Raw genomic sequence first — 25,460 nt, forward strand, 5'->3', positions numbered from 1 at the left:
ATAGACAAGGACCCTACATGTCTGAGAGCAGACAAATGATTCAGTCTCCTGGATTTCTGTCTGTTCTTGCCCAGTATTATCCTTCTTCTTAATCCTTTTCTCCTGTCCCACTGCATGTCTCCATGAATCACAACAGGAGTTGTAGTTTGGTCGCTCTGCTAAGTTGGGTTTCTGCTCTTCAGAGTGAAATATCTCGAGCTAACTGCTTCTCTGTTCCCTATGTGACTGTATTGGAATGCACGTCATTTGCCAGCTGGTGTCTGAGCATCTTTGCTAGGAGGGCTGTTAGTCTACTCTTTACTAAGGATTTATTTGGACAGAAATCAACACAGTGGGGACAATCAGGTAGTTTGGACTACAGTGCAACTTTGAGATCTCAGCTGATACAACAATGTGGGCAGAGCTGAAGATACCAGTATCTCAGCTAGCAAAGCACAAATGGAGAACGTAACTATGAAAGAGCTTCTTGAGGACAAATTGATAGCATATCAAATTGATAGCAGGTGTCCAGAGAATGCCTAGATTTTATCACCTGAAATACAAAGATCCAAAGAAAATCAGAGACTGCATCATCCTGCAGAATATTGCTTCACACCTTTTTTTTTTTTTCTGCTGTGGCAAAAGTATAATATTGGCATCCTGGAGGAGAAATGCTTGAATTCTATGCTACGGAGAAAAGGAGAAGATCAAGAGAAAAAAAGGAACTTAAAAGAAGAAAGAAAACAGACACAAAGATCTTTCTGGTAGGGATGCTGTCTTTGTACAGTGTCAGCACTATGATGTCCTGATTATTATCTAGATATCAGCCTAATATAAATGACAAATTAAAATTGTAACTGATAAGAAGGCAATGGTGGAAGGAAGACCTTCCCAGAAATAAAACGTACTGCCGTGATTGTAAAAGATTAACATTTTTCTTATTAAATGATGAGCTTGCTTTTTAATATTGGCAGTATAACAGACTATACTATGAATCTCTTTATCATACCTAAAGCACTGTTAATTCATCTTTCATGAATACATTAGAAGAAAGGGTTTTCCCATAGGCAAACACATCATACATATTTGCAAATGTCTTACATAATGATGCAAACACTATGCATAGCGAGTAGCTGTATTATGGTGAAACGGAAAAACAGCACATGCACAAGAGAGACTTTCATTCAATTTCATTAAATACTTAAACCGGCAAAATAAAGTAAGTCCAATTTGCTGTATATAAATCTTGCAGGCAAGGAAAAGGCTGCTGCTTAAATTTATTCTTTAGTTTAAATTCAGCTATTCATAATAAGGAGTTGACGACTGTAGATAGAACAAATGATTTGTTAACATGTCGATTGCATTTGTTGTTAAAATAAAACACTGCTCATTTTGCAGTTATTTCTACTAGCAAATTCCTAAATATCTCCTTATTTGGGAAACAGTGCATGCACCATAATCTGCTTTAAAAAAATCTTACTGATATACTACAGTATGGAAATTAAATTGGAAATCACAGCCACTGACACAATATAAATAGTAGTCATTTTATTTAGCTTGTTACCATCTAGTCTAGTCCAAGAATATTACCTTAACAGCATACTCTGAATTCATGAAGAGTTACATAAGGGCCTTGTTGTCAAATATAAAAACAACCCATTTAGTCCCTGTTTTGCATCTACACAGGAAGTTTTCTTTCATTATCCACCAGCCCCTAGACCTTATTATAGCCATTGTTTAATTTGTGCTCTGTTTTACAAACGACACTTGTACAGGCCTCATGGGGCTGCTGATAGAAGTGTGGCTGTCTCCTTCCCTTGTGTCAATTCTTTTGTGAATCTTTATAATTAGCCACTTAACAAATTGAGGAAAATGAATCTGTGGTTGTATAGTGCTCACCGGTGCTAAGTCAACCATGTGACAATCCAAGCTGATACCTTAAAAGTCACGGCACTCAGTTGTTCAAAGGGTTAACAAAACCTCATTATGGTGGGTTAAGACATAGAAATGAGGTATGTGATCACCAAGAGAACCTAGAAAATTTAGGACCATTTTCTGCTATTAAAGAAAACATATAATTATTTCAAAATGAACAACTTTGACTCCAGTGTCTTTCTGGGAGGAAGTTACCAAATTATACAAGAGTGAGTCACATTTCCTGGCTTAAAGCCTGTGTTGGCCAGCGCTCAGTGTTTTATCTATGGGACTTTGTAGGCAGAACGTCAACTCAGCAGTTGTTTCTTGCAGAGAAAAATGTGTCCCAGCTTTTTGTATGTCACATTTCCCACGTCCCTGTAAGATACACCACTGTTAATGTTCTGACATTAGCTTGAATAAGTAATGCTATTCCTAACAAAAATATAGCCTGCGTTCATACACACTTTTTCCCTACAAAATATCTTTTTAATTATTTTTTTGCAGATGATTTTATTCTTTGTTGGCTTGACATTGGAAAAACCAATATCTTGTTTCACTTTTTAGTAATCAAATCCCGACACATTATTTGCTATGCCTGTTTTTTTTCATTTGTTTGGCCTTTTTTTTTTTTTTTTGGTGTAAACATTTGTTTTAAAAAAAAAAGTGAAATTTTTTTGGTCAAACCCTGTTTTTTACTAGGATTTTTCAATTGGGTTATTGTCTACTGATTTTATTGTCAATATAGTGTGCAAAAGGATTTCAGAGTGTTAATTTTATAGGCATATATATAGATACGCATACACACACATATATGTGTTAACATATCTGTTGAAGTCCACCCAGAGTTCTTCACACTCACAGCTATTAACATACCTAAAGGTGTGAAAACTTATTTACATGAAGTGCGTTTTACTTACTGCAGGAGCAGCGTTTGAACCAAGAGTAGGAATCAGAGTCTCCCCCATCCTCAGGTGAGTGATTTAACTACTGAGCCCAATTAGTTATGACATCTTCTTCCTATGTAGTGGGAGGACACCAATAAGGGAACTGGAGCAAGCTAGCCCGCCCTCCCTTCTTCCCTGAACAGATGGTTGCTCATTGATTAGGGCATCCCTTGAGAGGCGGGAATGGTGGGTTTGAACCTCTGCCAACAGAAGAGGAATTAAATCCACATCGTCTTTAAAGTGTGTCTTCTAGGCACTGAAAAGGAAAGCTGCATTGTGAAGACATTTTGCAAGAAAGACTGTTTTTTTTAAAGGAATATAACGCCGTTATTTGACTCTGGATTGATGGTTTCAGGGTGTGAATTCAGGCTGATGTTGGCTTTCAATTGAGCAGGGCCCCTGAGCTGCTAGGACATAAACCACATTCCTCTTCTATGCATTTCAGATTAGTTAGCCAGGGCCATGTGAACCACAGTAGACTGGCACTGGTGAATGTTGTTCTGATCACGCTGTCAATATGAAGTATCTAACATCGTTCACATAGTCTAGGAGAGGTTTAAGTTCAGAACATGGCTCTATGGATTTCACTTTAAGCTTTTATATTTCTGAATTATACATTTTCAAAATGGTTTCTATACTCTGGGAAAGCTCAGAAGCAGTGAACACAGTTGTGAAAGCACTCACTTTTTCTCTGTATATACTGTGTTGATACAGGCAGACACTGTATCACATATCAACATATCAGCTTATCAACAGGCAGACCCTGTATCAACATAGTATATATAGATTTTAAAAACAAAGACCTGTGTTTGAGCAGATTGGTGCAGGAAGTATTTCTCTTCAGAGGTCCATCTAGAGCAAAAAGAGATGTAAGCCTTAATAATAGAATAGGGTTTGTTGTCTTTGGGTACACAGAAGAAAAAAGAGGTACTTTTCCATGCAGTAGAGGTTAGTGATGCCAAGTAATTCTGCAAGAAAATGGAGCACACTTCCCACTGTCCGGGCAGATTTTAACTTTTGTGACCACATAGCTCAGTGGCTGTTGTATGTTGTTATGATAGACACTTGATTCCTGAATACACACAGCAGCAAATGAGACCAGAGGTTGTGCATGTCATAAAAAAGCAGGCACATAATAAGATATACAAAATTTTAGCAGTCTTCCAGCCTCTCAATGACTCCCACTGTTGTAGCATCAGACACCTATCACAAGATTCTTTCTTGGTCAATATCAGCTGGGCAGTCCTTACACGAACGAGGCAGGAAAATGCTTAAAATAGATGCAGTGCAGTATATACCTTTCTTAATGTGGAAGGAATGTCAGCGGACAGAGAAGGCACATAGATGAGACCGTGGACACAATGTGGGTGGCTGCGGCAGAATAGTCACACAGATGGGTTTTGTCAGTTATTACAGCAGTGAATGTAATGGAAATGAGTCCACGTGGTGAAAGCTTGAAATCAAGAAGCTAAGGTGAGCCTGTAGAGAATGGCTTGGTATGGACATTTGAGGATGGGTGCAGGAGTGCAGAATCTGAAGCAAGAAATAGATGAAAGATAAGACCGATCTTGCACCATCAGTAGTGGTACACATACCAGTGAGCTATTTAAGGGATAGCAGGTCACTGCCTTAACAAAAAACCTGCCTTACAATCCTCTTCTGGAACATAGGTTTTATTTTAAGTGCTTCCCACTTCCTTTATCTTCTGAGTCATAAACTCCTCTGAGGCTAATGAGGGAGATAGCAGTATTATTTTCTCTGAATGTGTTATGTACCTACATTCTCTAGCTTGATATTATTCCATCTGACTACAGAGAATTAAATCAAAGAGGCTGCTAGGGAAAAAAACAAGCTAGAAACAAAACAGTGACAGAGAAGAGCTATCTCCAGAGAAATGCCAAGTGACAAGGAAGAAGGCAAGGAGCTATTAACTGTGAGACAGGCACCTGCTTGTCTCCAGTTAGGCTAACAGGTGTATTTTGCCTCGCCAAAGCCTCAGAGAAAAAGAAAATTAAACTGTTTAAATAAGAAATAAATCCTTGGATAAAGAAGGGTGATATGAGGAGTATTTAGTTGCAAGGAAATGCTGCAGGGAGGCAATAAAAATAAGGGAAGCTGCAACTGTCTGTATCTCCCAGGGTAGGAAAGCGGTGTCCACTATGAAAAAAAACTTCGGAAAACTCACAGGAATAAATAAGATTCAGAAGTAGGTCTTCTGCTGTTTTATCTCCCTTCTCAGAATGCTGTGTACTCTGCAATGAATAAATAATGTTCTTTTTGAAGAAGTGGCCTTGCAGGCGCGAAATACAGCTGGATTTGCTGCTTTTTCACAGGTAAAAAACAGAGGGCTATAGCCCCATGATCTAGTCTAGGGACTGTACAAGTATATCTAAAGAGGGGTTCTGAAACCTCTCTCTAGCAGAGTGCATTGGGGAGAGATGAAAAGAGAATAAAATATAGCTCATTATAATAGTGATAGCTATAGTTTGGACTGCTAGTTGTACTCTCTTTCTTCTCTCAGATTCTGTTGTGGACCTGAGTGAAACAGGTGCTATATATGCTGGGTGCACTGAGGTCTTTTATGCTTCTGTAATTCTGCAAATTGTGAGGAGGCATGACAGTTATAACAAAAACACAGAAGCAGCAGAAAAAATGACTCAGTATCCCACCTGCACTAGAAAAAAAGCAGAAGAACTCCTCCTGCAGACTTGCAGAGATTTGGGGCCCTGGAAGGTGAAATATGTTTTAATGAGACTTCATTAGGGCTGTGAATGTTCATTGACCTGATAAGCACTTTCACTTCTAAGGAACTATTGAAATCCACTGTGAATCAGTAATAACCAAAAGTGGCTGCTGACTTAGTGCCATCTATAGCCTAGAAAATATATATACATCATAGAGGCCTTTTCTGCACTTACATATTGGAAGCCCCAGCAATAAAATGCTGATTAAAGGAAGGGAATAGTAACGTACGATTCTTAAAGGTCTTCTCACTGTGAAAAAAAGCAAGGTGTTTCAGAAGGATGACATGCTGAAACTTCCTCTGTTACAAAAGACATCACATTTATTCTATGACTAGAGAATATTTATACTACTTTGATTCTCAACCTGGCAGGTCACATAAACATTGAATTCCCTTGTAAGAAGTATGTATATACAGTTACAAAATGACTACACACAAACTCATACAGAAACATACAACTTAAGCATATGGTTTTCCTTTCCCTATTTAATTGCTGCATTATTGAGCCGTATTGTCTTATATATCTTCTAAGCGTGCATCATAAACGTAACTTACAATTTACTCTGTGTTATTAATTCCCCCTGGCAAGTTGAAATTTTAAATAAAATGGCCTAGAATATATGATCATGATGAATTGAAACACATTAGATGTATTACTCTGCATAGGAGGCAGTATTGACCTATTCTAAAATGCATTATTGGACCAATTTCAAAGCAGAAGAATCACAGCCATTGATTAGCAGCTGTTGGAATGCATCTTACATCAATACGTAAGTGTATTTTCGACAATTTTCAGTATGCTGTTACAAGTATTCATCTGCAGCCTAAATTTTGCTCCTCCCCCTCCTCCACCAGGCTTCAATATATTTATCTGTTAATACCGAGACGCAACAGGGAAAATTCTCTGGACTAAATCCTACTGTCTGTACTGCTGGTGTAAATCACTGAGAAGGAAATGGAATTACTCAGGATTCACACTGGCTAAACAAGAGATGATGATTGTTCTTTGTGTTTCTTTTCAGAAGGAACTCGGCTATATTGGATAAGATATACTTTAGAAATATCTTCACAAAGTCAATTGAAAAGCAGGAGGAAATTTGGGCTTTTTATCACTGCTCAGATAGATCTACTCTGCAGTTGATGCTGTAGGTAGGACTATTCATATTACCAAGAAACTGTTGGAAAATCTTCAGGCCATAAAGCCACTCAAAAAGGAACAAATAATCAAAACCAATATTTGAGAGAGATTTTGTTTTCGCTGTATCAAGAATGAAAGCATTTGGAAAATTATTCAGTAAAATAGAAGACAACAACAACAACAAATACTGTTAATTAATCTCTTTATGCATTTTAATTAATGGCCCTTTATATGTACTTACAGTTGCTAATAAACACAGAATAATGTCTATCATTTTCTACCTAGTTTCTACCCATTAAAGAGCAAAAATTGCTCTGCCTGTAAGGATAAAATAGAAGTAAATCCTTTGGCTAAAGATTAAAAGGCATCTGTACTAGAACACCGTGAATAACAGTGTAACAATTAAATACACTGCATTTGATTTTATTTTGCAGATTTTTACATACAAATAAAATCTGAGTGTACATATTCTAAATATGCAATAAAAGGCATTTTTCACATAGAATGAATTGTATTTGTCATTTGGTACAAAGCCTCTTTCAGAGAAATTGTTGATTTTTCCCAGAGGTTCTTATACTTCTCATTCCTTTTGTATTATTTCAATCGGCAATGGATATACATCTTTGTTAGCCTAATTTGGGGGCCTACAGAGCAGGAAGAAGGAAAGCACAAAGGAACACACTTGACATATTGGTCTATTTGCTACCTCTTTTAAGCTCAATGCATACTAATGAAAGTGATCCAAACTATTCTTCTCCACTCCTCACTTAACAAGCATAATAATAAATGAATATTTAAACTAGCTGCAAATATATTAAGTGGAAACAAATAGGTTTCATTTGTAACAAGTGCACACAGGTTAATTAACAAGAAGGAGCTTTTGTGTTGAAACAAGGCTCCCTGATGCTGTACATGCAGGTGCCGTTAAGGGCCAATTGAGCTCTATAGGATAATTATGAAGTACCATTGTGCTCTACCGTTTGTTAACAAAGTGCTGCCTGCAATTTGCCTAAACCTATAAACCATCATCTGTGATCCTCAGCAGCAATTAAGTGACAAACATCTTCTCATCGGAGACTTGGGAAAACAAAAGAGACATGATAGCATTTAAGGAGCCAGATGGATATTTCAGAATGTCAACGCTGACAGCCTCCCTTTCAACAACAAAATATAAAACAGGAGCCTGCCTGGTACCATGCTGAGAGGGAGAGGGGAGAAGTCACATCCAAATTATTAAGAACAGGGCAGTGTTAATAATCATAGGAATGCTCATTTGAACAGCTCTTAGTAGGAAAGCCTTGGACTAGCAAACAAGCAAAGGATAGAACCCTTTCCCTTCTCAAAACAGCTGTAGCTGCAGCTCTATTGAGTGTGGGTTCAGGTTTTTTCCTTGTTAATTCCTCCTTTTAATGTCTTATCTTCACAGAAGATGAGTTTATTCCTGTGGATAGAAGTGTAAAAATTCTTTTTTTTCTAAGAAGAGGACAAACCAACAGACAGAATTTTCTCCAGGGCATAAGTTACTAATTAGTTCAGCAAAAATAGCCTATATTAGGGAAAATGATAGATCAGCACAAAGAGGCATTTTAAAACAAGAGGTCTACCCCTACTGTAATTGATCTAGAAGTTTTGAGGATGTAATCTTTAAAATGCTTCTGTAAGCTCAGCAATAATTCCAGAAGCTATAAACTTTCTAAAGGTTTAGTTGAATTAGTTCAATTAATTGCCTAGTTAGGAGACCCTCCAAAACTTGTGGAAGCTCTTGTTTTCATAGTTAAGGATCTTCTGGGCATTTTGTTGCCTACAATAAATGATGTTGTCTAGCTGATCAGTGTAATTGGTAGAGCTAAAAGGCTATTGAATAACATGAAAAAAAAATTATAAATGTATGAGTTTCACTAGCTAGTCTACATTTTTTTTCCCTATTGCCAAAACAACAGCATTTACAAATGTTTTCAGTAACCATTTTGAAGCTACAGCTGAGTGTGTTTTAATATACCATTAGGTCAACAGCTCTCTTGAAAGAAAAAATCAACCCAGGGCCAAACAGTCAGACAGGCCTAATTAAGTACTTCAGGAGTAAGAGAAGCACTCAGATAACAGCAGCTGACTTGACCCTTCTCTTTGTACTTCACTGAGTTTCTGTATACCTTTGCCACTTTCCTCTGGATTTATGTTTTTATGAATTATTTAAAAATGGCAACTTCAGATCTACAATTAGTTTTCAAGGAAACAGATTTGAGAAAATAATCACAACTTAAACAGCTTAAAACCAGCTCTGATCTTGACAGAATGCAAAATGCCAGGTTTCCAGGCCCGCAGAATTCATCACTTGGCAAAAGCGTCATTAGTCCCTGAGTGCTTTCCAGCCTTTCCTTAGGTACTTTGTCAAATGTCACGGATCACTTGGAAATCTAAAAATAATGACAGAGCATTTTTTTTCTTTAATGTGAAAAAAAGACGAGATACAACAAAGGTAATCAAAGTAAGCATGCTTTGCTTTTGTACAGCATTGTACCGTGTTAGCTCACTTATGATATAAAACTGACGATAAATTATTTTGTCATGCTGGGGCTTTTATATTTGGGCGTTTTTTTTTCCACACTTTATTTTCTTAACTGCAACTAATACAAAACTGACTGAATCTAGGGTATTGAGTTCATTTGCTACCTCCAGTGGCATCCCCAGTGACCCAAGATTCATGACCTGATTCCTCCTTTCCCTCCTGAAAATGTTCTCCGTTACCTCAAGAGAAGTCCTGCATGATACTGAAAGATGCATCCTGTAGCTTTTCTCTAGGCAGATTGATGAAGGCCTGATCCCAACATCATGTTACCGCGTAGCCTTCTCTCAGTTCCAATAACCGGGCACCACTTTCTTATTCACTTGGCATAGTAAGTTTCATTTAAGAACACTCTGACTTCAAAGTATATCTAGAGAATAAAGCCAACCCACATACAAGGTGAGATGTAGCAATGGAAATGAAAGTTGGAGTCACAGACACCACCCTGAGAGGTACGCAATGTCTGAGACTCTGCAGTCTTGGGGCAGCAGAAACAAAATTCTTGGGAAAAAAATAATGTAGTCTATTTAGCTCCTTCCTTTTTGGGAGACCAGTACTTTGCTGCTGGTTTTAAGATGTAGTTAAGTGTCCTTTAACCATTAAAATACTGGATCAAAGAACTCAAGGTTAACTGAACACATCTGATCCAATTATTCACCTTGTACTAAATGGCAGCACTTCCACACTCTAGTGAGTAGAATTGACACTTCATATCCCTATGTTCACCTGTTTATTCTTTTATTATGCGCTCTTAAAAACAGACACATCGTGATTCATGATACTGGTGGGTTTAAGATAACTATAGACTTCTCAAGCTTTTGTTGGATCTCATGTAACGGGACATAGAGCATTTCAGGGCAAGTCTGCAGAGCCTGATCCTGTATTCAAAATCATAACAGAAGTGTATTTGCTGGGATGCACTGGCTTTCATTATGATTCTTCATCTTAAATGACCTTGAAGACTACATCTTATTTCAAGTACATACTAGGTGGATCTTCAAGTGACCTGGGTTTGTACTAATGGAAGGCTGAACTCTAAATAAAATTTAGGATTGCACACAGCTATGCTACCAACTCCAGTTACCTCAGCAAACCTCCCTACCTTGGGTAAGGATGCACGAAATGTGTAGAACGCTGGGTTAATATCATTCATATTTTTCCTAAACAGGAAATACCTTTTTGTGTACATATATTGCCAAAAATATGATAAGAGCTAAAATTATTTCTTCATTGATGTATTTTCTGGAGCAATGGCTGAAAGAGTCATTCATGAGTATATGATTCAGTAAGAACAATTTTAGAAGTCTAAAAACAGTGATAAATGTGTTATTTAAACATCTTTTCAGTATTTAGTTTTCTACTCATAATTCATTAACTGCTAGTTATACTAATTCCATTCTGTACTTACAGGATTTTTTTCCACTGAAAAGAAATATGAAAAATACCTACCATTGTTTTTTTCTCCACTGGCTAGACCTTTTAGAATGTTATATCTTGTTCATTTATAAACACATGGATTGTCACAGCCTATGTAATATAACTTTCAAATACTGTGAAAGAAAAATACTGCTTACAACTAGAGGCTTTTAACCTAATTAGCATAGCTAAGCATAAAAAATAAATGATCAGAGACTACAACGTGAAAAATAATTGAAAACAATGGCTATGTTTCAAGACTGCAGAAATCAGACCAATGGTTTGTCTTACATTATTAAGGTCCAAAGAAGAAGGATGGTAAATAAATGGGGAATAAGTACTGTAAAGATGTGTTTGGGGAACTTATATTGAGAGTATGCAACCCAAATTACCCAAGTGGATTTAAATATTTGAGTTTTATTTAGGTCTCCTGCCTGCATTGGCTAGGAGGAGGGTTAATAACAATCCATTCACACAGTCCTTTCCTATAAGAGTAGAGGGCTGAAGGCAGCAGTTCTAGAAAGTGATGTGGAAGTCAATTAGTGGTAACATGCGTAGGTACACTGTTTCCCTAGGGGGTCCTAACTTATCTCTGAAAGCAGCAATGATAGCAGAAAAGGTGATCAAGACCGACAGAGGAACTTTTTTAAACTGACTGGTTGATATAAGCATAAGAATAGGTAGAATTTGAGGAGCCCGGAGCATGGAAAGAAGGAACTCAAGAGAAAGACAGACCCACAGGGTTTTTTCATCGTAAGTCTGATCTGGCTCATATTTGAAAGAATAAATAATCTCTCCTGCCATATAATCTTCCAGACTGAAATCAGAAGGAGTATTTGTCCCTAAGAAGTTTTCCAAAGAATTCAACCTTAGAATTTCTGCTCTGGAAACGAAGTCTGTACCACAGTCTCTGTGGTCTAAGATTACTTAGGTGAATATGTAATTCAAACTGATGTGATTTTTTTAAAGTAATTTGCCTCGGAAAAAAAAAAAAAAAAAGAAAGCATTTATTTCTAGGAAAAAAAATATAACATCCATTCTTCCCTGTTGTTTCTATCAAACAATACATTTTAGAGACTAGCTATGGAAAATTAGGCAGTTAAGATGGAATGTACCCAACCTGGAATTTGAGGAAAATTGCGTATTTAGCATTTATCTGGGGATTACCGGAGCAGGATTGCCAAATTACAGAGTCATAGGAAGTTCTTCCAGTTTAGTTGACTTGAATATAAGAAACAAATGCCTACACTCAGCTCAGCAAACATCCTCAAATTTAAGAATTTTATGGAAATTAGCAATATAACAGTGCAACTAAAAAAAAAAAAAAGATAAATCCCATTTCTTTGTCCCTCCCAAGGAATAAAATACCTTACATTGTACTGTCCTCTATGTAGCAGTGATATAAGGCATTTGATTGGAAGCAGTCACTAAAGGGCATTTATGAAAAGAGAAAAGGAAAGAAGCATAGCACTTGTGTCAAGTCTTTTTATACCTTCAAAGCAAGTTTTGCATAAACTGTTGATAAAAGGATGGGTTTACAAACACCAGGAGCTGTCATCTGTGTGACGACCAGAAGGTGGCATAATCTCTACATTGATTGAAGCCTGTCAGCTGTGCTGCTGAGCACAAAAAGCTGTGTTATTTGCAGGCGAAGATGTTACGGGTGTTCTGGGGTTACAGACTATCAGACCCGCCGTTCGTGCCGCTCACAGTTCTACATTTTCCAGTGGTTCCTTGTTACACCTCTATGAAAGTCACTTGTTGGCTTTATGCAGCTTTAGCAATATCATATATTTGAGTTACAGTATTAATGCTTGAATGTACTGTGTTATTTTTCCCTTAGTTTCCAGTACGTCGGTTAGTGTCTTTTATTTCTTTTCTCACAGAGGAAAATAATCAACATTGTCTTTCATTGCTGAAAGAGCCATACTATCTTTTAGTTATTATGGACCAGGTCCTCGGCCTTTGAAGTCAGTGGGAATTTTGCATAACTCTCCTCTAAGTGGTTAGCTGCAGACTTAGAGCCACTTGCTATCAATTTATACAACTTTGAATATGTCAGCTAAGGGGATATTTTCTGAAGGAGCTGCCGTGTTATCTGTTATATATAGGTTATGTTATCCTGTTTTAAACTAAGGGGGTCTCACTTCAGGGTAACATGCCTGTTACCTTTCTCAAGTCTCAAGATTTCCCAGAAAATTTCAGGACTAATTCATAAAACTCATCATCATTTGCATTTACCTTTTTCCCTGATCTCTTCCTGCACTGACTGGGATGTAAGAATGCATTAATAACTCTTTCTTGACTTGTCTACGGAAGTTTTGCATGAAGGGTGCTATTTGAAAATAAATTGAGCTGACTGTTCAATGGCTGAATTTGTTTCCTATAGAAATAAGAATCTTTTAACTTACTCTTAAATCATCTTTCCATGAAATATTGCATTACCTTTATGTAAGAGAAACTTAGTGCAGGGAAAGGATATTTCATTTTATCTTTGAATTTGGTTTCTGTAACTAACAGACACTAATCAAATAGAGCACGTGAAAGGGTTTAATACTATAAATTTGAATTACATTTCGTCATTTTTTGACCTGCCCTGAATCTTCCAGTTTTGTTTAGAAACATGGGATTCAAATGTCTCCTTTAAAATAAAACAAACAAACACAAATCATTTGATAGATGTTTTTAAGAATTTCTAGTATGGCTTTCTTTCCTGCAGTTATTTGTCAAAAAGATTGCGGGTAAGCAAATGAAGCAGAGTTTTTTACAGCATTTTTTCATGTTGCTGAACTAAAACCACATTTAAATGTTGGAATTTTAGTTAACAAATCCATCCAAACAACTGGCAATTACATATATGCCATATTTTAAATAACTGTGCTAATAGAGTGATATGTTGAAAAATAGGAAAATTTTATTTCTTGCCTTCAGATAGCCTCAAATACAAAACTAGCAAGGTTAATAAAACTTAATCTTGGAAAGACAAACAAGTGAAAACACAGGTGATTTACTTCAAACCTTAAATCAAATTTAAGTACACTATATGAGCCAGCAGTGTGCCCAGGTGGTCAAGGCAGCATCCTGACTTGTATCAGAAATGGTGTGGTCAGCAGGAGTAGGGAAGGGATCATTCCCTGTACTCAGTGTAGGTGAGGCTGCACCTCTAATACTGTGCTCAGTTTTGGGCCCCTCAAAACAAGAAGGACATTGAAATGCTGCAGCATGCCCAAAGAAAGGCAGCAATGCTGGTGAAGGGTCTGGAACACAAGTCTTAAGAAGAGCAGCTGAGAGAAGTGGGGATGTTTAGTCTGGAGAAATGGAGGTTGAAGGAAGACCTTATTGCTCTTTAGGACTACCTGAAAGGAGGTTGTAATGAGGTGGGTGTTGATCTCTTCTCCCAAGTAAAAGGTGATAGGACAAGAACAAATGGCCTCAAGTAGCACCAAAGGAGGTTTATACCGGATATTAGGGAAAATTACTTTGCTGAAGGGGTTGTCAAGCATTGAACAGGCTTCCCAGGGAGACAGTTGAGTCATCATCCCTGGGGATATTTAAAAGCCTTGTAGATATGGCCATGGACTAGTGGTGGACTTGACGCTGTTAGGTTAACAGTTACACTCAATGATCTCAAAGGTCTTCTCCAAGCTAAACAATTCTATCATTCTATCATACTACTCTGTGATAACCGGGTACAGATATTGACCTACAGTATTTTAAAACTGCCTTAAAAAATTGTTCCACAGACCCATTTTCACAGCTACTGGATCTATTAGAGATTTTTTTAAAAAAGAAAAAATTGTTTTGAAATTATAATACCTGTGATTATCAGACTTAAAATAACCCACCACACAAACTTCTACATAATGTAAAAGCCCAAGTGAATTATGCACTTTCAGACCTCTGTTTCACTCACTCGATTTGACAAAATCTTACACTTATACCTTGTAAAGTTTCTTTTTCTCTCTGCAGCCTGTTGAGAGGGACTGTTTAAAAGTATGAGGCACTAAGTCAGATATTCAGGAGTCCTTTATCTTCAGCTCTGCTTGGCTTAATTGGACTAAAGTACCATTTTTTTCCCCTAGAATCCCTCAAGCAACTCCATGTGGAAAACATCTTTTGTGCTTTGTGAATAAATCTTGAGGGTTCAAACTGTGAAGTGAAAGCAATTGGACATTTTTTATTAAAAAAAAAAAAAAGAGAAGAAAAAAAAAACCCAGATGAGAAACTAGATTAACTAAATGAATCTGAGGAATGATCTGAACTGAGTCTTTCCTGTCTCTTGGAAAATTCAGATTCCTTCTCTCCTTTTTGTTTTAACACAAAATTCAAACTGCTACTGAGAACCACTCTCATTGAAATTATTAGCCAAAAATTCCTGTGAAAGGTTTGGGCTTCAGTCAAACAAGTTTTCAAAATCCTTCAATGAATAAATATCAAGACTGATAATGTCTTTCGTTAGCATCTCCAAATTCCCTAGGATCCCTGGTGAAAGCACATAGGTATCAGCTATGCAGAGGTATAACTCTGGACTCAATGGCAATCTTCTGACTTTGTAAATGCTATTTTGTTTTTATTGCCATAAAATTAGCTAGATTTATAACTTAATAAGATGTAAAATATTATTGACAGTTCCCTCTCCTCTCATTACTCTAATTTACGTCAGATCAATAGCATGAGAGGGATGAAGATCTTGATAGCAGGTGAAGTTTTGTTTAACATCTGATGCTGGATTAAGTATGCCAGAATTGTATTACTTTAAAAACTACTATTTTACATTTTCTCTTTGTCTTCAAATGTTTAGGCAACATCTCCATGCATTGTAAAGTTAATCTATTTTAAGTCTCATAGATTAAGAAATTCTGTTTCTGCCTCCTCAGAATAGGCTTGCCATTTTTTTCAAGCTGTACTGTCCATTAGTTTTCTCGCTAGAAATTTTATTTTGCATGTATGCACGGTGCAATTGGTATAATCTCATAATCTTCAGGTTAATTAACATGATTAAACATAATTAAAAATAAGAAAAATCAATACAGAAAATAATTGCTCCTTGTAAATGTATAGTTGATGACAAATCGTTCCTAGAAAGCTGAGTTAATATGTTATCCTAACGATGAAATTGTTGAGCTACGCTGAGCCAATGAAGCAAGGATCCTTATGGAACAAATGAAATCTGGCACTTCTGGACCAACCAAACACTAGCTCTCAACAGAGACATGCTCTCCTTTCCTCTTACTACCACCTCTAAATCCAACTCCGAGAATCGTTAACAGCATCCTTAGCCAGTTGCTGCTGTTGGGACAAAGGATTCACTTGAATAACTCAGACTTAGCAAGCAGATCACCACCTGCCACAGAACCTGGCATTTCTTAGCAGTTTGCAATGTTGCCCCATATCAAGTGCATCGCAGCAGTCAAATCAGGAGGTACCAAAAGCGTAGATCCTCTGGGACCACTCATCAAGATAGGAAAGTTCCTATTATCTGGCTGCCTGGGGCAACCAAAACCCTGCTTAATTACTGCCCTTCAGACAAGGTGGAGACCTGCATTTAAAAACTGTGTGTGCACTGAGTGAGCAGCACATAAAGCTGAAATGGAAAACTGGCTCCCTGCCTCAGAGTTTCCAAGTACATGTCCTTGCAGAGCAGAAAATTAGCAGGGAGGCTGCCATCCTACCTGTTATTTTCCTAACTTTATCTGCTCAGTGCAGACAGCCAATCACCTTTGAGAGTCCGTTTCAGAAAGTGGAGTTATGGCTGGCTCCCCAAAACATGAGCCATTCATATCGTCTTCCCAAGAATAAATCTCTGGCCTGTAGTGGTTTTGAACAAGGCACAATACTTCTTTTTCTCCTAAGCCATTACAAATTTATCTTTATGACTTGATCTCTTAGCGAAACATTCCAAGCTGGTACTAAGCAGTATATGCTCAGCATAAGTAAAGGAAACTTTATTCTAAAGTTACCTAATTTGATATCACAGCATGCTGTCAATCAGTTAGGAAGGCCAAATTCTCATCAGTACAACTAAAGTATTATTTACAAGGAGACTTAATTTTCACTTCTATGTGTACATTATATTCAAAAGGCTCATCTTTTAGCACAATGTAACATGTTGACTGTATTACTACAGTTTCCCATTTTGTTACTCCTTCATAGATGTATGGATTAGGCGACAAAATATAAAGCTCATGATGATTCTGAGATCCTTATCATGGTATCTTCTTTCCTTAACAACCCTATCCCTCCTCCCTATTACAGACTGGAGAAGGTCTGGAGTTATGGGTAAAGCCATGCAAGCTAATAAGCTTAGGAGTTAAGAACAGGCTCACATGCACCCAAAAAACTCTCATCTGCCAAAGCTCTTCCTTATTTCTTTGTCTCTTCAGCAAAACCAATCCATATTTGGATTCGTTGCTTGGCAATCATCGCCATCCCTAGTTGACTCCGAGACTCTTTGTTAAAAAAGTATTATTTTACAAATGGCTGTGTTTGCTCTGTATTGTACAGGAGTGTCTCCAGTTATCTAGGGCAGTCTGACACTAATGTTCTTCGTCCTCAAAGCTGCATCTATGAGGCTTAACATCTTGCTCTGGGCATGTGGTCCTGTACGTAAGGACAGCAACTGGTAATGTTGAATTTTGAAACTTGAGTGACACCACTATGAATCTGGGAAAAAATCGAAGGGAAAAGGGCATCTGTGTAGGTGCAGTACAGTTACTTTGTCCACTTCCTTTGTTAATTTCGAGCCTCTCTTAAATTATTAAAGTTAATCTCACTTTTCTCTTATGAAACAGTGAGTTTTGTGAAATACTGCTGACTTGCACATTAACATTTTTGATGCTTCACAGTTGATTCTAGGAGGATAGGCTTTGACTGAGACAAAATATAAGAAGATGCTCACCAGACAAAGCTGTCTGCAGTGGAAAAGAAGCATGTACATATACAACAAAAAGACATATAAATTAATTTTGTCTACAGAAGTTACGATGCACGATTTCTTCTGAGAAATTCAGAAAACACCATTATTATGTATGTGATGCAGACCCCTCCACAAATATGAGAAGTAATGTTTTGGAACGGATGTTTTGATGCATTATAAAGTGGGTTTCAAGTTTTTACAATGCTTCCAGCATCTAAGCCTTGCAAGACAGCTTTTCTTGGGCAATAAAAAACAAACATTCTCTCCTCCTAAATAATTAGTGACATTTGAAAGAGAAGATGAGTTGTCAAAACTGCTCTATTCTTTGTGAAGAACATAGGAAGACATTTATTTATCTCCCAACTACACAGCTGGTTTTCTGTGCAATTTGAGATTGCAGTGATATTGCTTTAGTTATCCCCTACAAACTAGCATTAATTATTCCTCACTCTCCTGATTTAACATTGCTTCTCCACATGTACCACAAAAAGGACAAGCACAGCGGGATTTTACTCTGTCTCAGTTCCACCTCTGTAATACATGCGTCTCCTTACTGCATCTGCCTCTCCTTGATTTAAATGTTTTTCTTCTCTGTTAAGAGGCACAGGAGCAAGAAGTCCTAAGGTGGTTAGTGTTTTCAACTCTGCATGTCAGCATCTGAAAGTACATGCTGTGGCCCAAATCCAGCAAAGACAGACGGGACAGATGTGCAGGGCACATGATTACTTCTATGTGTGCACTTAAGCAGGCTCTCAAACGCTTTTGTGGAGTGTAATTATGAGCAGCAGACAACTTATGTGTTAGATGTGTCCAGGTTTTGGTGTGGCAATGAACATCGGCTATTATAAAATCATGTCTGTTTTTCATCATTCAAGGACCATCTACTCTGTTCTCATATCAAAGTAAGTACCAAAGAAGAAGAGGATGGAAAAATCTGAAAATACAGGTACCTACAAATAACTAGAAATCATTCTACTAACAAGGAATTAGAGTCTCTGGGAAGAACTTCTTTCACGTAATATCACAGAAAAAGAGAACAACGGAAAAGAAATACTGAGCAGTTCTTCAAAATATGAGTCAGGTTATATTTTGCTAAACACATGTGATAAAGAAAAAGTTATATGCACTGAAACACGTCTGCCAGAAGAGTGATAGGCTTTCCTTTCAGCTACAGCTTGCACCGTCTGCTTATCTGAGATTCATCTCACTAGATATGCATTGCTGCAGCCAGACCTCCCAGAACCCCTGGGGTGAACGGTGGAGCACAGGGTGGGCCTGATGCGCATTCCTCTCCTTTTAACCCAAACATACAGTAGCACAGATGAATGTACATATTTCCTGCCACTGATGTGCTTATATGTAGGCCTACACTACAGGCATATATACTGTTGATGTATTAAGTAGTCCCAGTTTATTAGTCTGGCAAAAAAATAGGAGTTCAGATTTATTTATTTTTTTTAAAATCAAAACACATTATGGTCTTAACTATTTTTTCTTTTTTGCTTCAGTGCATTGAATATAACATGTTATAACAAAAGTTAAAATAACAGCAAGCAAATCTCAGAAATTAGTTGTAACTAGAGGACAAGCAAAGAACATATAATAGTCTGGCAAAAGACAGATGATTTATTGTATTTCCTTGAGTTATTGATAATCTTTAACTCATCAATATTGAGTGGGAGGAATGATGTATTCAGAGAATGATTCTATGTTCTGTTTATGCAACAGCATTTGATGATGAATGTGCTGCAAGGACAAATAGCCGGGCATTCAGAGCTAGGGAATTTTCTGTGAAGGACTTTGCAGTCACTAGGAGGGAATAATACCATTCCACACATTTTTTTAACTGAATTTCTTCTGATTTTCTTCTCTGGAACAGGTGTCAATTTCTGACTGCCAGCGAGTGAAAAGTAAACCCCACTGAAATTCTCTGAAACTATAGAAATGTATCAACAAGAGAGTAGTCTCCAGGGCAGGTGAAAATGTGTTTAGCTCTGAAAGACACTTGTGTTCTGGTTCTGTGCATTCATTTCTTCCCTCATCCTGGGCAATATAGGTGGAAGTACTAGTAAGAAAATAATTATTCTTGATAGAAGAGTTTTCTGTCATAAAGTACTGGTTGTTTGGGACAAAAAATCCTTTAACCTCCTCCACCCCCTCAAAAAAACCTTCCTGGAAATGAACAAATTAAAACACTTGCTTCAAAAGAGCAAAATCCTTTCATTTTTATCTCTATAATTTTGACTTTCAAGTCATATGTTTCCATAGAATTTCAGGTTATATTTTCCTGAGTGTCTGTTTTCCTAGGAAATTATTTAAATGCCATCTTTGCATTAGAGTTGGGAAGAAAAGGAAACTGAAATATAATAATTCCTTACAGGATAATTCTGTAATTCCAACTATTACAAATGATTGGCAGAACGAATTAGATCAGAAGGTGATTTAAGAGCAAGAAGAATTTCTAGTGAGAGACAGAACTAATAATAATAAAATTTAGTTTTAATAAAAAATTTAATTGATGAGGAAATAATCAATCATCATAAAATGATATATTCCTGCTGCTCTTTATGATCTCGTTTCAACAGAGCACTTGCATTCATGCTTGAGATCCTCTTGAAGCATTTTAAATTAAGAACATGCACAATTCCTTGACTAAATAAAGACCCTTCTATCTGAAGTGCTGTCTAATGCTCTGGCAAATGTTAGCACAGTATTATATAATTCCTTTGTATTGTAGAAGGAATTGTAGAAGTATGAAAGAAAACAACTAACCCAGGAAAAAAAAGGATTAATTTAATAGGACTGAAGCAATTTAGAATGAGAGGCACAGGGGGGTGGAAACAGTCCCACACGGCAAGTTGCCTTTAGAAACTAAAATCTGAGCACTGTGTGGAAGTGCCCACAGTAATGTCAACAGCCTACGTGAACAGAGAAACATTATGTCTAGCACTGTGACTTAATAGAAATATTGTTGATTTTAATAATGTGCATGTATGTAATCCTGTTGTCCACAGATCACTAAGTACTCAAGAAGCACATCTTATTTGAGTCTCAGGACACAACTTTCAGCAGACAGAAGGAGCCTATAACCATCTACTTCTCACAGCTGAAATGCAACAGATAAAATCCTTCAGCTGTGTGTGCTTCAAGTCAGGCAGTCTCTCAGATGTGGTCAGCTAGGTAGTTTGATTTCACAAGATGCCAAATACTTCTACTTAGATCCACATACTGTGACTAGGACTCATCACAGACAAGCTTCAGAAATAACTGCACCCCCAGATACTGTTTTCCATGAGGGAGAAAACTAATTTTTCTGTTTTTATAGATGTAACATTAGGTCTATTTATAAATTTTTGTGGTTTCTGGAAGAGTGGCAGTGAGAAAAGATTTTATGGTTTTGAAATAACAGGGATAAAGGAGCTAAGAAATGAGGAGAGACAAAAATATCAAACAGGTTTAATTGCTCCAACCTCCTTAAAATGTGAAAATCTCTTTTGTCTGAGCTTTAAGAAACACTGCACTCTTTGCTTGTTTTATCCAAAAGATCTCACACAAAATTAAAAGCAAATGCGAAGAGACCTCTGAAATCGCAATGATTATCAATCACTAAGGGATTATGCTAATTTTCCCCTATAGTGGCTTGCAGCTTGGAAACAGGATACTCACTAAGTGCAACTACTGTTGGCTAATGGAGATTCTCCTTTAGCTCAAGCGGTAGCGCTGTTGCTTTGGGATAGGAAGGTTGTGATGTCTTGCCTAAAGGGATATAAGTGTTGCAATTCAGGTCCCAAATGAGAAAAATTCTTCACATTGGTGCCCAATTAGTGATCCGATTCCTGGTGTTAAGTCTAATGCAATTTAGCATGCACCTGCTGAATAGCATCCATGCCAAATACCAACTGAACTGCTCTGGCTCTTTGTTCACAGAGAGCTGAGTGTTTTGTTGCAGGGTAGGGAGTAGAGCACAGGGGCAAAGGGTATTTGTGAATATTTGCACAAATGAAATCTGCAGGCTTGCTTCAGCAACATTTCAAAGCTGCTCACATTCATTTTGTGACAAATGGATATGGATTTTCAATGAGAGCAGGACTTTAATATATAAAAGTTAAACTAACAACAGGGAAATACCTTAGTATCCCAAGTGATGATAATCTGACCTAATGACTTAAGAGCCATCAAAAGAGACAATTCCTGCCTTGATGTTACAGTTTGAAATAAAGAAAAGAGAAGGCCCTTTAGATACCCTAGTCTGTCTTCTGTTATTCTTATGACTCTGGATTTCTTGTGGACATTGTGAAAAAAATGTAATATATGGAAAAGATTTGAATGAGATCAAGTTAAAGGCTTTTGCAATGTGTAAGATTGTAGTGAGTTGATGTGGTTTTCTAAGCGTAGCCACAATTAATTTCTTTAGATCAAAATAATTTAAAAGATGCCTATCTAAGGCTCTGAACTCCTTCACATATCATTAATAATACAGTAAAATCCCAGAAGAATGAAAATAATCATACCAACAGGAACTCAGCCAAGCAGCATCCTACAGAGACTCCTTCCCAACCTTTTATCATTGTGGGAAACATACCTTCAGCCCTGTTAAAGAATGTTATTAAACAGGTGTCATTTGAAGACAACTGTATAGGGCTGTTCTGAGCCAAAGAAGCAGCTGAGTCTTTTGAGTCTCAGGGATCCCCAGAAAGCAACCTCATTGTGGGACAAAAGAGAATTCAACTTGGGCATCAAATGCTGACTGCAGATAACAACACCAGTACATACAGGGGAAAAATATCCTATTTAGTTTATGTTCAAGCTAGTTTCATGTTCTAGAGGCACAGCAATCCTTAACAAACATGTTAAGCTACAGAGTTCAGTGGATGACTGTGAAATGCCAGGGTGGTGAGACAATTCTTTTAGTGAGAACCCCTACCCAGAAAAGTACCTGCTTCAAATTGTCTCTGAAGCTGTCCTAACTTTAGCCTTCATCTGGCTTTAAAGTGCAACACAGTACAAAATGGCTGGCAGCAAAAGGCACTTAAAGCATCCAAAGCCAGGTAATAATCTTAAGAGCATCAGTCAAAAGAAAAAGTTACAGTCTCTTAGCTAGACAGGACGGGGAAGTTTGCTACATCCTCTGATTGTCAAAAATTGGTGGAGGAACCCACTACCCACTTAAATTTAGCTACTAAATGGAAGTGAAGGCATGCCAAACTCTCATAAGAGTTCTAACTGTTCCTTGCCCCTTCTCAAGTGCACCATCACTTGCACCTTAACTGATTTTGCAAGATTGTGTTGGCAACTCCTCTTTTCCAAGCCATCATTCCGGATACTTGCTCATATAATCCAGATTAGACAGAAAAGTAATCAAATATCATGTGTTTCTAAATGAAATTATGGTGTATAGCAAAATAACCAAATACCTCATGAGATATGCGCCACTTTCAAATTAAGAGCATGCACATTTATGTGGCCTTTTAGCAATAATACTCTCATGAGAACAGATCTGGATTAAAATTAGAGTATACACTGCGTTAGTTAAAGCATGCCCATGGTATTTCAGGAAGTGCAGGTGAGTGCTTACACCTCTTCAAACTCTAACTTATGCTCCAGGAGAAAGAATTCCAGCATAGAAATGGAAGGCTCTAAGGTGTTGTCTATAGTCCAGCACTCTGAATAGCTCTGGTGCCAGTTTTCTCCTTATCTGCAGTAGGACCAAAATGTTACCCTTAAAGTTGCAGATCCCTCTCAAAGAAAAAAAAATGTGCTCCTCTGAGTAGTCTAAAAAGGACCAAAACTCTCATACCTCCCTATTCCACAATGAGATGCAAAGGCTGGAGTTGACAGCAGTTCAAAGTGGAATAAAATTATCTTTTACAGTAACTATTTTAGCAAATTACTAAAGGACTTGTGAAATTATGGAATACTAGAAATCTTCCTGGAAAATATGTTTAATTAAAAGTACTGTGTTGGAATTCAGATGTGCTGGATGAAATAGAGCAAGTTGGACCATGCAAGGTTTCAAAGAACAGAATTTTAATTATTTGAATGATTTCTTGTGATCTTTAAACCCATGAAGAATGGATATATTATTAACTGTATAATGTCTATGATCTAAATCATAAAATCTTTGATTTTAGCACAACATTCTCACATGGTCAGATGCAGCCTACATTTGCGTATTAATTTTTAAACAGGATTCAGTAGAACTCAAAATTTGCAAAAACATTAACTCTTCACGGCACAGTTGAGAACTTGTCATCTTCTTTGCTTTTATAAGTGATACCAGCAATATCTGCGGTTTACACCCTGCAATACAACTAAGACAAATGGGTTTACTATTAATTACTTTTACTTGTTCGCTAGTTTCCATACAAACAGAAAAAAACTATGTTAACTATTTGCACAAAATCCAGTGTGCTAGCTCTGAGAAAAAACAACTTTTTCATTTAATTTCTGGACATCTTTTGATGAGCCACCCAGTACTGACTCAGCGGTGCTGGACCTTCGCTTGGGGCCCAGAACTCTGCAGCTGCTCTAGCTCTGCATTTGCCTAGAGCAATGTGCCAGCTGTCTCTGACTGTATTACACCACAGTAATGCGAACAACTGGAAGCAATAATGTGTCTCCCCATTTGCCTAACAATACCAACATGAACAATAATTCAGAAGACTGAAGATTTGTGCTGTAATTTAATAAACCCCATGCACATTTCTACAATTGAGTATCACATCTGTGCAATGGATCCTAGAAGTGTAATATTCTTTTATAAGGGACCATTAACCAATCTTAAGTTTATAGGTTTCCTTAAATCTTTTTCATCAGCTGTTAAACTACAGTAAAGAGAAAATTGCCTCTTATGAGACAAGGGATAGTAAAATACAAAGACTGTGATTAAACGTCAATCAATTAAGGATTATAATATAATAAAAATGCTGACTGATGATTAAAATGAGTACTTTCTGGCAGAATTGTATAAGCATTATTAAGAATTGTTTAAAAAAAGTCAAAAGAATAAACCCCACTTACAGCTCATCATGTGTCAGGGACACTGGCTTAGATAGGTCTATTTAGAGAAGAGGAATAAAAAGAATTGCTATTCTGACAAAAATACCTAAGAAGCAGTTTGTTGTTGATCTCCACATTAACTAGAATACATTTCTTTCTAGCATTTATTTTATTATACCCCTGACTCCTCCATTATAAATCTGTTTCTGAATGGACTAAATAATGTTATGCATTTTAGTTTCAGATGGCACTTGACAAGTTTGTGGGACTATGCTACATTTCATTAAAACAGGTAACAGATCATGCAGTAAACAATATAAGGGACACAGAATGTATTATTTCATGTAACAGACCTAAGAGAGTAGCCCAACTGAGGAGGGGAGAGAAGTAAACACAATTTTTGCATGTGCCTTTTCGCAGAAGATGCATTGGTGATCCTTATGGAAAAATCCTATGGAATTTAGGATAGAATGTATTGATTCCACAAACTCTTACATAGAAAGAGCACTAATAGTAAATCATAAGATTTTATAGATATATGAAAAAATCCAGCAAAATGCTGTAGCAGTATACAGGTTTCTACCAAATTCTACATTCTGCTTCAAGAGAGCAATAGAAATGTTTTCATTTTCACAAGGGAAACTCCATATAAGGAACACCTTGCCCAATATTCATTTCCTGTGCTCCTGCTCCCACACTGCTGAGTGGCTGTGGATAAAAACTGCATTGACATGTAGAGTATTTTATAATTATATTTTTGAGGTTTCTCCTTCCAATTCCTCATCTTTCAAAGCAGGCCATTTTTATTTCTCCGGCCTCCTTGAATTTTGCCATATGTTTGCTGA

The 25,460-nt window shown here is 37.1% G+C and overlaps 1 long non-coding RNA gene across 1 annotated transcript in view; it reads left to right on the top strand.

The window, feature by feature from the left end:
- The first annotated feature begins 247 nt into the window (after positions 1-247).
- Positions 248-25,460, top strand: part of LOC128854100 (uncharacterized) — a 60,945-nt gene continuing 35,732 nt past the window's right edge. Inside the window, exons 1-2 of the long non-coding RNA XR_008453001.1 lie at positions 248-743; positions 2,819-2,867. This is a non-coding gene — a long non-coding RNA (uncharacterized LOC128854100). The remainder of the gene's footprint in view (positions 744-2,818; positions 2,868-25,460) is intronic.

Source organism: Cuculus canorus, chromosome 1 (assembly GCF_017976375.1).
Source record: "Cuculus canorus isolate bCucCan1 chromosome 1, bCucCan1.pri, whole genome shotgun sequence".
Lineage (NCBI taxonomy): Eukaryota > Metazoa > Chordata > Aves > Cuculiformes > Cuculidae > Cuculus > Cuculus canorus.